This window comes from Acanthochromis polyacanthus, chromosome 11, assembly GCF_021347895.1.
Source record: "Acanthochromis polyacanthus isolate Apoly-LR-REF ecotype Palm Island chromosome 11, KAUST_Apoly_ChrSc, whole genome shotgun sequence".
Taxonomy (NCBI): domain Eukaryota; kingdom Metazoa; phylum Chordata; class Actinopteri; family Pomacentridae; genus Acanthochromis; species Acanthochromis polyacanthus.
Window position 1 is genome coordinate 6,331,679 of NC_067123.1, and position 15,832 is coordinate 6,347,510.

At 39.0% G+C, this 15,832-nt stretch overlaps 1 protein-coding gene across 4 annotated transcripts in view; it reads right to left on the reverse strand.

The window, feature by feature from the left end:
- nudcd1 (NudC domain containing 1) overlaps positions 1-15,832 on the reverse strand; it is a 117,844-nt gene that overhangs the window by 56,652 nt on the left and 45,360 nt on the right. The window lies entirely within an intron of this gene.

The following is a 15,832-nucleotide window of genomic DNA, read 5'->3' on the forward strand; positions in this document are numbered from 1 at the left end:
TTAAAGCGTTTTTGAAAGCCTGAAATGTGACCTAATACAGGGTGACCCAAAAAAAGTTTACACTGGCAGAATACAACTTTAATACCATGTTTATTCAGCTTAGAATTAGAATTTATTCACAAATTATACATCGCTGTAAAGACCATGTACGGTAGATTCTACTTTTCAATGTGTCCCCCCAATGTGTCACAACAGCCTGCAGGCGCCTGCGGAATGCTTGACAGGTCTTCTTTATGTAGGATGCCGTCATCTTCTCTAAGGCTGGCACAGAAGGGGGGGGGCTTCTTACAGGCACTGTCCTCCACAGTTGTCCATATGCTATAATCCAGGGGATTGAGATCTGGACTCTGGGGTGGCCACATATCCTTGGACCAGAATGCATGCAAGTTGGCATCCAACCATTCCTGAGTCCTTTTGGAGGTGTGTGCTGGTGCTCCGTCCTGCTGGAACACATAATTCCCATCTGGGTAGTTAGCAAGGATCCATGGCTTGACTTTATCATTCATAATATCCAGATGGACGTCACAGGATTTGTCTTGATGCGCCGTTTGACCTTGTCAATCAAGTTTTTGGTCCGCACAGACCGGGGACGACCAGACCCAGGCTTTCGTGAGGCTGTTCCAGTATCTTTCCGCTTCTTTTTAATTTTGTAGACTGCACATCTGGATATTTCCAACTGTGCTGCAATCTCAGTAGGTGTCAGACCGGCACGCAGCAGTTCAAGTACAGCTAAAGTTTTCTTCATTTTCAACAGAAGCACATGAATTTGAGAGAAGAGAGATTACTAGCTGCATTGAGAGACTTTAAGGAATCATTGGAACATGAAAACCTAGTTAGAGATGCTTAAATGGCTTTTAAACAAGCAATCAACTGAGTGTTAACTTTTTTTTTGGGTCACCCTGTACACATGGTCTTCTTTTTAAAAGAAAACCGCCTCGTGATGAACTTTTACATGCTGGGCAGTATGTGGGAGTTGGTTATTCTACTATCTTACCATTATTTTTGAATAGAAGAATATGGGAACTGGAAACTAATTACCAAGAATTAGATCACCTGGGAACAAAACGCTGCTTTTCTTCTCCCAGCCAGTGACTAAGCTTTGTTGTTGTGTGACTCACATTCAGCTGTCCATTTGCCTGGCCGAGGTTTTAGAAAATGATTGACTGACATTTTGTGGCTTGTTTCTCAAAAAGAAGAAAAGAAATCCAATGAGTCTTTTATCTCATTACTTCCCTGCACACCTTTTCCAGCAGCAGCCGTCCTGCACATTGTGTCTGAAACATACTGAACACTGGAGGTCTTAGTTTACGAGCTACAGGAATCACAAATACCACAAAACATAAGCATGTACCACAAGATTTTAACACAGGCGGCATCACTATTGTACTTGACTTTCGTTGCTAAGCCATTGTTGAATAAAAAGGATTTACCTGCCAGCAGGAGCACTGGATTATCCTTTAGAATCCAGAATCTAAACTGCTGATTCCTGTGTAATATTATTTATTACCTGCAACACGAGTTAAGCTGTTCAGAATAAATATGAAAGACAGGTTGAGCTCTTATTTCCACTGCAAGACTCTTAAATGTATTTAATGCAGCTACAATATACAACAGGATGAGGTTCTGTTTGTAGTATGAGAACAGTTTGCGTGTTCTCATAATAAAAGTTAAAAATACAACGAATGATGTCTTTTCTGCACTTAAAAACATTTCCTAGGCTCAACTATTACAAGGATTTCCCAATTAAGTTGAAAAACCTGACAGGAACCACCAAGACAGATGGGATTTGCCCACACATTAGCTTCTCTTCATTGGCTCCCAGAGCAGAATTTACCCTCCTCGCATATAAAGCCTTTAAATGACCAGCTCCATTGTATGTCAAAGACCTCATAGTGTCGTGTTATGCTAACAGAAACTCTCAGATTGCTGCCTTACTCTAGGGTTTCTACACTTTCTAAAAGCAGAATGGGAGGCAGAACCTTCGGATATCGGGCTCCTCTCTTGTGGAACCAGTTTGGCTTCAGGAAGCAGACAGACTCTCTACTTTTGAGATTAAAACTTTCTGACAAAGCTCATAGTTAGAGCTGCTCAGACGACCCTGAACTGTCTTAGTTATGCTGCTGTGGGACTTCCTGCGAGATGCTGAGCTCCTCTACTTTCATTTTCTCTCCGTACCTTTAAATGCAACAATAAATTAACTTCCTGTTGTAAGTTTCTGCAGGAATCTGGTTCTGGAGTTTCATGTTCCTGTACTTTCAGTATTCACCAATTTGCTTGGTGTTTGTTGTCTATCTAGTTGTCCCTGCTCATCTTTTCAGTCTCCTCTCTGTCCAACTAATTGAGTCCATCTGCCTCAGCTAGTTGGACCGAGAGGAGACTAGTCCAACTGGTCGAGTCACATGGACGTCTGGTTCCAGTTGTTCATGATATGGAGCTATAGGAATAAAAAATACATGGGTTCGGAGTTCCTATGGTGCGACAACATGATTTTTGCTGTAAGTCGGAACTCACATATGTACATAGGTACTACTGTCACTGATCTGCGCTAACACAGTGGTAAAATCATAATCCTGGACCGGCCGATGTTTGTTTTTTTGCCCTTTTCCGAGCATTTTATTATAGATAATGTCACTTCCATTGAGATGGCTTTCATTTTCTTCGAAGCACTGCCATCAGAAGACTCTGACTTGTGCTTGGGAGCCATAATGAAGGGCAAAATTTTCCAAAAAACAACACAAACAAAAGTAAGCGAATGTAGTACAATCCAATGTGCTGTACCACTGGCAAATGTAAACAAAGCCGTCTTCATCATATAGCGCTGTGTGATGACGTAACCATCCACTCTGCTCGTTAACTAGTTCCTGGATGAAATTTGTTTTAACGTCGCAAACACCGTACGTCGGAATGATGGAACATGACTTAATAAATTTATGGGAAATGACGACATAACCACAAAACGCCGTAGGGCGAGGACGTCGTAAACCGAGGACCTACTGTAAATTGGATGTTTAAAGATGTCTACGTGGTAAAAATCAAGTTTTTATGGAGATTTTTCCTTGTTTAAGTATGGTGTTTATGTGCTGTTCACCACCACAGTGTAGCATCGACAGTCTTAATACCATGGATTCAAATTTAAAGGCTTTTAAAGTAGTTTCACAGAGTCGTAGGTGAGCTGGTGGACCCAGAGCAGTTAATTTTAAGTCATTTTTAAAGGCAGGGACACATTATTTTCAAAGAAAAACTTCTAAATATTTAACTTTGCTACCAGAGAGAGGAGTTTTTATGCATTTAATCAAACACTAGAGGGGAAAATGAATGTAATCAAGAAAGACTGTGACAAGATACCAAAACATCTCAGCCTGAATATCAGACTGCACTGCCATTCTACTGTATCTTACTGGATATAATTCCTGTAAGCTGCCTTTTGTTTGCCACAGGGTTGTCTGCAGAGAGTAACGTATCCGCTAACACAATACTGAGCTTCATGAATTCCACTGAATGAATGCGTGCAGTCACAATAGCATAAAACACTATATGCTTCCTGTTGCCACGGGAAACCACACGTATCCAGTTGGTGATGCAGAAAATGCACAAATATGTTGCTATGTTTGCTCTTGACGTGTTGCTGTGCCTGTTGTCCACTGCTGTTCCTCAGCTAATAGAACAAGGATTAGAAAATGGGTCAGTCTATTGGTATTTATCACACAATATTCAATCAATTGCATTCATTTCTCCTCAAATTGGTGAAAAATAAAAGTAAATTCCCTGTCTCCCTCCTGGGACAGTTTCAGACTCAAATGCACTTCATGAGCATCGTGTTTAAATGAATTAAATTTAGAATTTCTGGGTTGTAATGTGCAGCTGCATTGAGAGTGACTGAGTGGGAGAATAAATATATTGACTTACATCAGTAGTGGTTTTCTGTCAGCATTCAGTGCTGCTTTCAATCCTTAAAAAAATTCATATTCTTCATATCTCTCCATTATAGCAACCTGTTGACTGAATAAGGCGGCATGGCATTGGCCAATTTTGTGCAGAAGAGTCTCGTTTATGAGATGGTGCACAGAAACTGATGTTAGCAAAGAAAGCTGATAACCACCACTGCGATACCCATCATCTCTGATTGGGTTTTAGGTTTTGTTATCAAGCTAGCTTAAAGAAAGTCTGGTTATGTCAACTTGTCTTTATGCTAATTGCTAAAGTTAGCTTCTGAGGAATGATTCCTCTTCCCAGAAATAACATTTAAATTGAAGAATCACTGTTCTGACACACTTTAGAAGATCACAGATGGTGCTTGACACGTTTACATTACGGAACTTCCAGGAAGCGTTTCAAGTGTTGGAGGAGGATTGGGAGCAGAGCAGCACTGCACCAGGACACTATTTTGATTGGGATGGCAGCAAAGTTCAAATCTGGACAGTTTTTGATATTTACAGGAACATTCTTTGGAACTTTTATGAATACTTAATTTGATTTTGACACTGAGATTGTGCAGATAGTGCTCGGGTTTATATAAAAGGATTTCCAGGAAGCGTTTCAAGCGTTGCAGGAGCACTGGGAGCAGAGTAGCGCTGCACCAGGACACTATTTTGATAGGAAAGACAGCTGAACAGGCACAGGCTTACAATTTTCTGATGGTATACACTGTTCTGATATAGGACAACTAAAAACACGAGACATGGACGACAGCCTAATTTATATCTGGAATAGTTTTTGATTTTTCCAGATACAGTCTTTGGAATTTTAGATCGCACCTCATACACTGAAGAAAACATCTTTATGAAAATCCTACATATCTATTCTAACCTGAGACATTGACCCAGTTAATTGGAAAAATGTATGTTTCTATACAGATATTATATACTAAGAACAAATACTGATTCTGTAGGTTAATTTTTGACTATGAAAACAGCAGTTTGATGAAAAACACAAGGTCCAGTTTCATTGCTGTTTCAAAAGCTTTTCACTACATCCTCTTATCCAACACCTGAGGAACAGCATGAGATGTGCAGAAGTAGAAATGTTCATTCATGGCTGTACTTGACAGTCTGTTTCCTGGCTGTAAGAGTCTACACAATGAATGCACCATATGAGGTTCTGTAATTGTATTCTGTATAGGAAAGTACTCTTAAATTAGTCGGACTTGCTTTCAGTTTGGGGGAAAAAAGCTTTTAGTGAACATTCTTCTTTATTTTTTTTAATCAAAAGGGTTATCGGTTTTGTAGATGGAGACTTGAACCGAGAGGCTGGCATCAGCACGAAGGCGAAAAACAAACGCATCTGTACAGAAGGCCAGATGTCTGTAATAACGGCTGAAATGCCAAATCTGTCATCTTCATCATCGCTGCCGTCATGTTCCTGGAAGGACACTGCCTGCTGCCTTAACCGGGGGAGGACTAAATGGTTTTTAATTCACTCTTTGCTGCCCAAGATGATGGATTTTGTCATTTTTTCTGACATTAAAGAAACCTGTTGCACCAAATGACGCTCATAAATGACGGCTGACAGTTTGGTAAATGATCGTAACTGTATGTTAGTAAAACCCGCCTCTTGGATTTAATTAGTCTCAAAGGCTTTCAATCAGGAATGATCAGTTTTACTCTCAGAACATTCCCAGAGATCGGACCTGCTCTCAGTAACCTGCTGTTGTAAGATGTTGATTGGCTTGTCCTGGTTTACAGAGGCGACACCTGAGAAGAAGCCAGTTTCACACCATGTTTGTATCTTCACACACTGAACTCGGTGGTGAAAAACCAGCAACCATCACTTCAAACAGAGAGTTTCACGAGAACGAGGAAAAGATCTCTGCTGTAGTTTAAGGCATTGTTCTGAAGATCTTTTTGAATTTCAACTTCAAATATCTTTACCACAATAGAGTGTTTAAAGGTATGTTGTACAGTAAATCCATGCATGTAGAGCTGCTGGCCTGAAACTTTCTTCTTCTCCTAATAGCCTCAGTTTGCATCCAGTTGAAATTTATATACTTTAGAGGATCCAGTCAACATTAAAGGTCAAGCAAAATCGCCAATAAAAAACAAAAGGGCAGCGTTGTTGTATTGACATTTAAGGTGCGTTGATTGATTCGTGACGTCAACTGGTGCAGTGAATAACGAGCAGGAAAACATAAAAAGTTGCTGCTTGTCTTCCAGCAGCAGTAAATTCTTTTTTTCCCTCTCTAGTCTATAGAGTAGTTAAGAAGAAAAGGAAAAATATACCTTCTGGAACCACTAAAAAGGTCATAATTACACAATAAAATGACTAAAGTTCATATGGTTTATTCATTACAGGTGATGCCAGAGTTCATCAGTGCTGGGGCTTGGAAATGTAAAGTTTTTGTCAACTGGTTGTCGGTTACGTTAAAAAAAACAATTTATTAGTTCTTAAAACTAGAACAGCACTCAGAGAGCACAGAACACTACCAAGGCTGTTCATTCTGCCACATGGCATGGTCAGAAAGGCAGCATTTCTTTTTCTTTAGAAATGCAGCATTTGTTTATTAGTTATTGATAATCAGAAATCACAGCAACATATAATGTGACAATTTAATATAGATGAACCCACAAACAAAATGCCCTTGCGCTGAGCACAGGCGTGTGTTCTGCATGTGTACATTATGTACGGATACTACATTGCGTGACCTAAGTAAGCAGCGGGAATTGATAAGACTCAGAAACACCCCCACAATTTAATCAGTTGTTCCTTGTATCATCTCTGATGGATAAGTCCTGATAAGTCCTCAGTGGTGGATTTGTAGTAGGATCACAATCATGTGATCATCAGCAGACAGCTGATGTAGTGTTTACTTGTTGTCATGGTTCCAGTGACACCGTGCTGCTATCTGGCAAAGATACAGAAATCTTTAACAAATCTGTGCATCCAGACTATAAGCTGCATCACTGCCAAAATGTAATGAGGTGGTTCTTGTGTCATTTCTGACCTTCCCTGAAAATTTCATCCAAATCCGTTGGCAACACTATTCAAAAACAGACTAACAGACAGACAAACCAACACTGATTATCACATAATTCCATAATAATAATGTTAGTCCAGCAAACCTCGTTCACGCTGAGGAAGCATTTTTAAGAATGTAAACTTCACCGCAAAACCCGTTGCAGGGTATCGGTTATTAGCCAACGAGAATGCTGTCCTGGCACTTTCAGCTCATTTTTTAATTGTGTGAACTTTGACCAGGAGTCAATAAACGCTACAGAAGTCTTTGTCGTAGTGGTCCTTTGAAAAAAAAAAAAAACGTAGTTGCAGAGACCTCCTCCTTCAATCTCTACAGTATTTAACACAGCAAAGAAACTGCAGTTTTCAATCTCTCTAGACAGTAGAAGGCTCCACATGTTGGCACAACCAGGTACTACAGCTAATGTACAATACACTAAACAAACTATTGATAAAGTAAACAGCCAGAAAACACAAGAAGGGAATAAAATGTCAGTGGCCTTCATGTGTAAACTCATTCCTGTTTTGAGGGGTGTCTCATTGTTACCCCTCTAGTGCATCTGTTGTTAATTTCATGAACACCAAAGCAGCTGAAGTTGACTAAAAAGCCCCTCAGTTACTTACTTGACCAGATCAGTATCCCACATGTTTGACTGATTTGATGCAATACTTAGATTAAAAAGTGTTCCTTTAATTTTTTTGAGCAGTGTATAATAGTGCGGTTGGGAGTATTAAAGAGTTTGTTTTTGTAAATTAATTAGTTGCAACGTTACAGTTTTGTGAACAATTCATGCAGTGAGTCTAACTTTCATAGTTAATCCAGGAGAAGTAGAAGTAGTAGAAGAAGAAGAAGAAGTAGTAGTAGAAGTAGTAGCAGAGGAAGTAGGTGAAGAAGAAATAGTAATAGAAGTAGTAGTAGAAGTATTAGTAGTAGTATTACGAATAGTAGTAGTAGAAGAAGTAGTAGAGAGAGAGAAGTAGAAGAAGTAAAAGGAGAAGTAGAAGAAGTAATAGAAGAAGAACAAGTTAGTAGAAGAAGTAGCAGAAGATATAGTAGTTGTAGAAGAAGCAGTAGTAGTAGAAGAAGTAGTGGAGAGAGAAGTAGAAGAAGAACAAGTAGTAGTAGAAGAAGTAGCAAAAGATATAGTTGTAGAAGAAGCAGTAGTAGTAGAAGAAGTAGTAAAAGTAATAGAAGAAGAAGATGATGAAGAAGAAGAAGATTCAAAGACAGCTGGATATAAATGTAGCTAATTTAATGGTGTTAACTTTTAAGATATTTCATTCATATTTTGGTTGACTTATTTTGAATAAAAGCTACAAAGTTCCTAACTTGTGTCTTTCAAGTCATGAAAATAATCTCTTTTTTTAATCAAAAGAATCACTTAGATTTTCTTTGCTTTCTCTAGAATGTGCAGATCTATGTAATCCCTGTCTCTCTTTCATTGCAGCTGAAGCACACCAGCTCACCACTATTCTGCTAAAACACGATAAAACTATACTACACATCAGTAATATTTAAAGTAAGTCAGACAAACATGCTCCAGCTGAAAACATATGAAACCCTAGAAGTCTTAATCTGTTTTTGAGACTGTTGTCAGTACACTCTAGTTTCAAGGTGAAAATGCTCAGCTGTGGCATTGACTGCTTATTTCAGTCATAATGTGTCTTTGAGCACATTAAAAAATACACCATATGGATGTTTTAACAGGGTAAAAACCTCCATTCATACCAGAGACAGATGCTCTAAAGACCTGTAGTAATTATTAGTTAGACAAACGTTTAGAGGAAACAGCTGGTCTGGTGGGAATATGCAGAAATCTGCTAGTTTCAAAATATTTTTGTCACCTTGTGCTAACCCTGCCCTCCTAACTGGGTTTTGATAGTAATTTCCAGGTGTAAACTTGGATGGGGTTCAGAGCTCAGACCCTGACAGTGAAGATTGTGGCTCATCCAAGCAGGAAATTGCAGGTAAATTCAGCAGCAGCAAACAGGCCAGAAGAGGAGCGTAAAGACTGACAGCTCAAACTCTCAGCCAGCAGCAAAACTCTTAAAATTTCCACTCCACAAAAAATAAGTTCACGGTTTTGTCTGCAAAACACCTATTCTCAAAAAAAAACTTTGTCCATTCAAAAATGTGTGGCTTGATATCTGTAAAAAAAAAAAAAAAACAGTATGCAGGGAGAATGTTCTACAATATCTTATCTGACCATTTAAACATCTCTAACTATTAATTCATTTTTTCTAAATGTAGTGGTAGAGAGCAAATGTAGCATAAGAGGGTAAATGTAGTATTCAAGGACAAATGTAGAGTTAGAGGATAAATGTAGTACTAGAGTGTAAATGTAGCGTTGGAAGGTAAACGTAGTGTTAGAGGGTAAATGTAGTATTAGAGGGTAGGGTGTACTGAGGCTCCACGAGCTCTAAAAGATGTACAAAACCTGTATTCTCTACATGAAGTCAATAAATAGATCAGCTGTAGTATCTGGTTATTCCACCAGGTGGAGCCTCTTACTGTTGACCAAATTGTACTTTCTGGTCAAATACTTTCATTTTTGAAGGCTTATTTCACCCAAAACTGGAGATAGTAGAGCTTGCTGCAGTTTGGAATAAACAAGTGTTAATCATATTATATGTCCCAAACAAAAGTTCATAGTCCTAGAAATGTGGTTCACTTCTACGAGGTGAAACATCTTCAAGAACTTACAAGAGTGAAAGTCTTCAAGAACCTATAAGAGAAATCCAGTTTCACCTCTCGTAGAGGTGACATGTCTTCAACAACCTACAAAACAAGTCCAGAGAAGTCTAGGTTAATGAAGACGTTTCACCTCTATGAGAGGTGAAACTGGATTTCTCTTATAGGTTCTTAAAGATGTTTTACTCTTGTAGGTTCTTGAAGAAGCTTCACCTATCGTTGAGTCCAGAGAAGTCCAGGTTCTTGAAGATATTTCACCTCTACGTGAGGTGAAACTGGACTTCTAGGTTCTTGAAGACATTTCATCTCTACGAGAGGTGAAACTGGATTTCTCTTATAGGTTCTTGAAGACATTTCATCTCTACGAGAGGTGAAACTGGATTTCTCTTATAGATTCTTGAAGACATTTCACTCTTGTAGGTTCTTAAAGATGTTTCACCTATCGTTGAGTCCAGAGAAGTCCAGGTTCTTGAAGATATTTCACCTCTACGTGAGGTGAAACTGGACTTCTAGGTTCTTGAAGACGTTTCATCTCTACATGAGGTGAAACTGGATTTCTCTTATAGGTTCTTGAAGACATTTCACTCTTGTAGGTTCTTAAAGATGTTTCACCTATCGTTGAGTCCAGACAAGTCCAGGTTCTTGAAGACGTTTCATCTCTACATGAGGTGAAACTGGACTTCTCTTACAGGTTCCTGAAGGAATTTCACTCTTGTAGGTTCTTAAAGACGTTTCCTCTCTCATACTGAAGCTCCTACAATAACTAACATCTTCAATTCCTGGTTTTCAACATACAAACTGCATATTGTGAAAATGACTCACATTGGATATAGATAGTGTTTTCACTAAATGACAAAAGAAAACTTTCCTAAAGTTTTGTAAATCTATTTTTTCTAAAGAAAGCCTCGATAAGCTGTTAATGCCCTACAGGTACCAGATGTTCAGACCTATTCCCCTGTAAAAGGTATTGCAGACATGGCTGGTGGATATGACTCAGCTTCCATCTGAGAAACGCATATAGCATCATTCTCTGTCTTTTCAGCAGGGATCTAAACCTCATCAGCAAAGGTGCCAAATTAATAGGAGGAGCCTAACTTTTAAGCTGAAAGGTTTCATAAAAAGAAGGTCAGCGTGTATCCTGGTGGGCAGGCGAGCGGCGGAAGCATCAAGGCGGATACAATGAGGTTGGGAGCTGAAGAACAGGAAGGTAAGGCTTCCCGGATGACATTCTGTACACACTTCTTTGCAACAACACATTAACACACATGTGCAACCAATACACCCTGCCGTCCTTCAAAAGGGAACCAGAGTGACTACAATCCACCTTATTTAAGGGCAGCAGCTCGTCCAGCTGTAGTATTTGAGGAGTAAATGGACGGCAAAACATTAAAGGGCTTTTATTCGCATTAAGCCCTTCATCACTGCCTGAGCAGAACCACTGCACCGTATATTCACAGCTTATTAGGCTTTCATTACATAATGAAAGGGTTCATCTTTGACTGTTCCGAGTGTTTTTGTGACGGGGGAACTCTTCGCCATAAACATAGAAATTATTTTGTGCAAATGAAACGGAGAAAAGTGAAAGAGGAATGCTAGCAACGTTCACAGATGAACACAGTTTTTGTTATATGTGTCATATACCTGCTCCGGGAGAAGAAAAACATTCACTCATTATTCAGTATTTTCAAAACACAGAGGTGAGGTTTAAACAGGTGCTTTTACGAATGTGTCATGCGGCATTCTAATCGCGTTTTTATGCAAATTTTGAAAGCATACCCATCACGTCCTTGAAACACAAATGAAAAATGCATTAATAATCCATGTTTGGACTGTGAGCCAGTAAGCCTGTTCTTTCCTCTAACTAAAATAGATTACCTACTATTCAAAAAACATGCACGTTTTTACCTTGGAGAAAGAAAAGGACGCAATTTTTCTTCCTGATGCAGCAACAAATCTCCCAATACTTTTAAAAAGCAGAAAAACGATACAGGCCTGATACTTCACTGTGATGCATTCCTGATTAAATGCTTGCAAATCTCCATCATTTCACAGCTTCTGGTGAAGGCTGCTGCCGACTGAGTCAAAGAATCAACAAAACAGAATAGCACTCAAGGATGCTGCAGTTTCACCCTATTCTTCTGTCAGGATGCACTGATGTCGTGATTGACAAGCTATTTACAAGCTCAGTCACAAATTCTCGGTTTGAGGTTTGGACTTTAACTTGCTTCCAGAGCATTCCTCTTGTTGTCATAAAGCAATTCATGAGTATCTTTGGCTGTTTGTTTCGGCTCATTGTCTTGATGGAAAACAAATCATCTCCAAGTCTCAGTTCTCTTCAGACTGCATCAGGTTCTTCAGGATTTCTCTAGACTTTACTGCATTCATTTTATCCTCTATCTTTACAAGCCTTCCAGGACCTGCTGCTAAAAAGCATCTTCACATCATGATGCTGCCACCACCGTGCTTCACAGTGGGGATGGTATGTTTGTGATGAAGTTTGGTGTTTGATGTCAACCAAACATATCATCTAGTCTGATGGACAAAAAGCTCCATTCTGGTCTCCTCAGAACAAAGAACCTTTTTCCAGTTGACTTCAGAGTCTCCACATGCTTTCTGGTGAACGCTCGTCCAGATGTAATATGAACTTTTTCCAGCAGAGCCTTTGTTTCCCATAAAGTTTTAACTGGTGAAGAACAGACAACAGCTGTATGAACAGTTTGTCCCATCTTGGCAGCTGAAACTTGTACACTTCTTCACAGGAGTCATAGGTGTCTTGGTGGCCTTTCTTGTTCGGTCACTCAGTTTTTGACAGACTTATACATTAGTGCCCTATTCCTTAATGATGGATTTAATTGGACTCCAACAGATATTCAGTGATTTGGAAATTTTGTTGCATCATCCTCTGACTGATGTTTTTCAACAACTTTTTCACAGAGTTCCTCAAAGTGTTCTTTAGTCTTCATGGTGTAGTTCTGTCCAGGAGTCCTGATTCACCAGTGACTGGACCTTCCAGATAAAGGAGTCTTTATATTAAAATCACTGAGAAACACTCATTGATCTCAGATGATCTTAATTTCACAAAGTGTGTGATTCCCAGCAACACCTGGCTGCAAATGTGTTGATTTAAGCTAAAAGGTTTGATAAAAAAAAGGCTTTTCTATATTTCATTACTGACATTACTCTGTAGAAATCTGTTTTCACTTTGACATGAAAGAGTCTTTCTTGTAAATTCTTGACAAAACAATCAAATTAAATTGACCTCAACGTAGACAACTAATAAAAATGTAAACCTTCCATGTGGAGTGAATATGTTTTATCGGCCCTGTATGGCTGCCTGGATACAAAGTCTGCCACTTCAACTGAAGCCTAAAGGCCCAACTTGCAATTCCCTGTATTTTATTTTCGCTCTAATTTGATTTTGAAAGTTCTGACTGCTGATCCTCTGCCGCTTATTGAGTTTCAATCCTATAAGACCAGCCAGATAACTGGCAGTGATAACTACAGAGGTCCTATCAGCGAGAACACAGTCACTGAATGATGTTTATCTTCTGTTCTCCAGAGAAAGGAAACAATATCATGATTCCAGATGGTAGATTGCTGCACAAATACACAGTAGTGGCAGTTTCTGACATTAAAACACAGAGAAAGGGAAAATGAGAGCTGCTTCCTCTGAAGCTACAACATTTAGCGACACAACAAGCTCATCAGGGAAGTCGGTTCTGTCCTCCTCTCATCATCTGGTTTCACATCAGAGCGTTTTCAGTCGTAGACTTAAACCACTGAGCTGCAGCTCAGATCATCCACAGGAAGTATTTTCTACCATTAAACTGCTCCTGAATCACTTGAACAACAATATCAATACCATAAAACCGACTGCTATTTTGCATTGTTGAGTGAAATTAAAAGCTTTATATGGCTTGTCATGATATTTGAATCTTGATATCCGCCTTAGGATAAACGATAAATTATAAAAACATTGCTGATCCCTTTACTTTTGAACCAAATGGATGAATTCACCACTGGATGAGCCACAAAACTACATTTTAACCTTCTGAACTTCAAAAACCCTCAACGTGCTTGAAATGAATGTCGCCTTTTACAAAATCCGACAAAAGGAGCACCACGACAAAGACTTCTATGAGAATGACCAACATGAGACCAGCATGCAAATGTTAAATTAAGGTGGAATCAACTTAGGAACTGATCCTACACCTTAGTAAAACATCTGATGACTATTTTGGTATCTTCTTCATGTTTGTACATGACAACAGATGTAAACATTGATCGAGGACAGGTTTGTACCGATATCAGTCACTTGGACATTCACAACCTAAGGATCCAAGTCATTTAATATTTCTTATCTGTTAATACGCAATACTGCGTTCTACAATACATTCCACATTAAGTATTTTGGATTAACTGCAATATCTCTTACAGTTTAGTACCATAGCGGTTAGAAGATGTGGGCACTTCTGTGTAGGCAAGCAGACGTCATTGTGGGAGTTTAGTTAGTTAAAGGGGAACTTCGTTTTTTTTCAACCTGGGGTCTGTTTCCATATGTAATTTCATACATGTGAGTGATGGAGAAATGAATTTTCGACATAGCTCCAGTATTTAGCCAGGCAGGCAGCTTAGCAGCTCAGCTAGCAGCTCAGCTAGTGAAAAGTATGGTGCAGCTGGCCCCCCCGCGTCAAAGTCCGCCCTAACGTGCTTTTTCCCCCCACACTGACCGGCTTGGATAGTCTCAACGAGTGTCCCACAACATACTAGAGATGAGAAGTGAACGAAAACCTCCACATTACCTGGCGATCGCTCTTTGTTGTGGTCTGTATCCAAATCTCAGGACGCTAGAAACCAAATCTTGTTCCGAAATCGCACAAGAGCTCGATTGGATAAACTAGGACAATGATCCTACACTCCAGTTTAATATCTAATGACTATTTTTGCTGTTTTTTTCACGTTTCCACGAAACAGCAGATGTGAACGCTAATTGAGCACAGGTTTGTGCCGAAAACTTCAACATTTCTAACAAGATCGTAGGATCTTAGTATCTGTTTATGCCCAGCACCATTTTTTGTCGATAACACACACACTTCAAATATCGTAGATTATCTGTAGTATTAATTGTGAGTTTAGCTAGCAAAGGAGCACTGTGACAAACGCTTCTATGATGCTAACCAATCTCAAGCTAGCCAAACGCGTTAAATTCAGCTTTTAAAAACTAGCACAGTGATCCTACACTCTTGTAGAACATCTAACAATTATTTTTGCAGCTTTTTTGATGTTTCCGTGAGACAACAAACGCAAATGTTAATCGAGCACAGGTTTGTGCCGAGACCAAAAACTTCAACATTTCTGTCAAGATCTTAGGATCCGAGTCTTTTTTTAAGCATATTTAGCATTTGTTTATACATGGTACAATTTTTTGAAGATAATACACACTTCAAGTATTGTAGACTAGCTATTGAAACTTCAATGATGCTAATCGATCTCAAGCTAGCCAAATGTTTTACATGAAGCTTTTATAAACTAGGACAGTGATCCCACACCCTAGTAGAACATCTGAGAGCCATTTTGCTTTTATTTTTTCACATTTCCGTGACAAAACAGACAGGCAAGGTGTGTGGCAATCAGTTCCTAGTATCCTTTTGAATGATCCTTTTGTTTTTTGCCAATTAACAAGTGGATCAACAAACAACAGTGAAAATAGTAAGCATAATTCCTGGCTTACAGAATAGGATGTACATGTTTCTTCACTGTCATATCAAAATAAATCACTGCATTTAGCCTCTAATTCAAAAACATATTTTGAGTGTTTTACACTCACTTTTTGTCTCTCCCACACCGTTATTCCTCTCTCCTACAACGTTGATTACAATTACATGCAAACAGGAAAATATACAAATTAGGCGATGACATCATCAACTTCTAGCGACTTTTAGGACAGCCAATAGCTACTTTCCTTACTGAGGAGTTTGTAACACTGGCCGTGAAAATATCGACTGCACCTTATCAGAAGGCCGAAAAACACGTGTCTATTTTATTACCAGAACAGTTCACTAAAATGTTTTTCCGATCACTTTGCGGTGAGATATAAGCCATACGGTTGCTGAATCTCTCTTTATTTAAGGTCATTAACGGTTAGTTTAAACTTTTTTGGAAGTTTTTAGACATCTGTTGATGTTTTTGTTT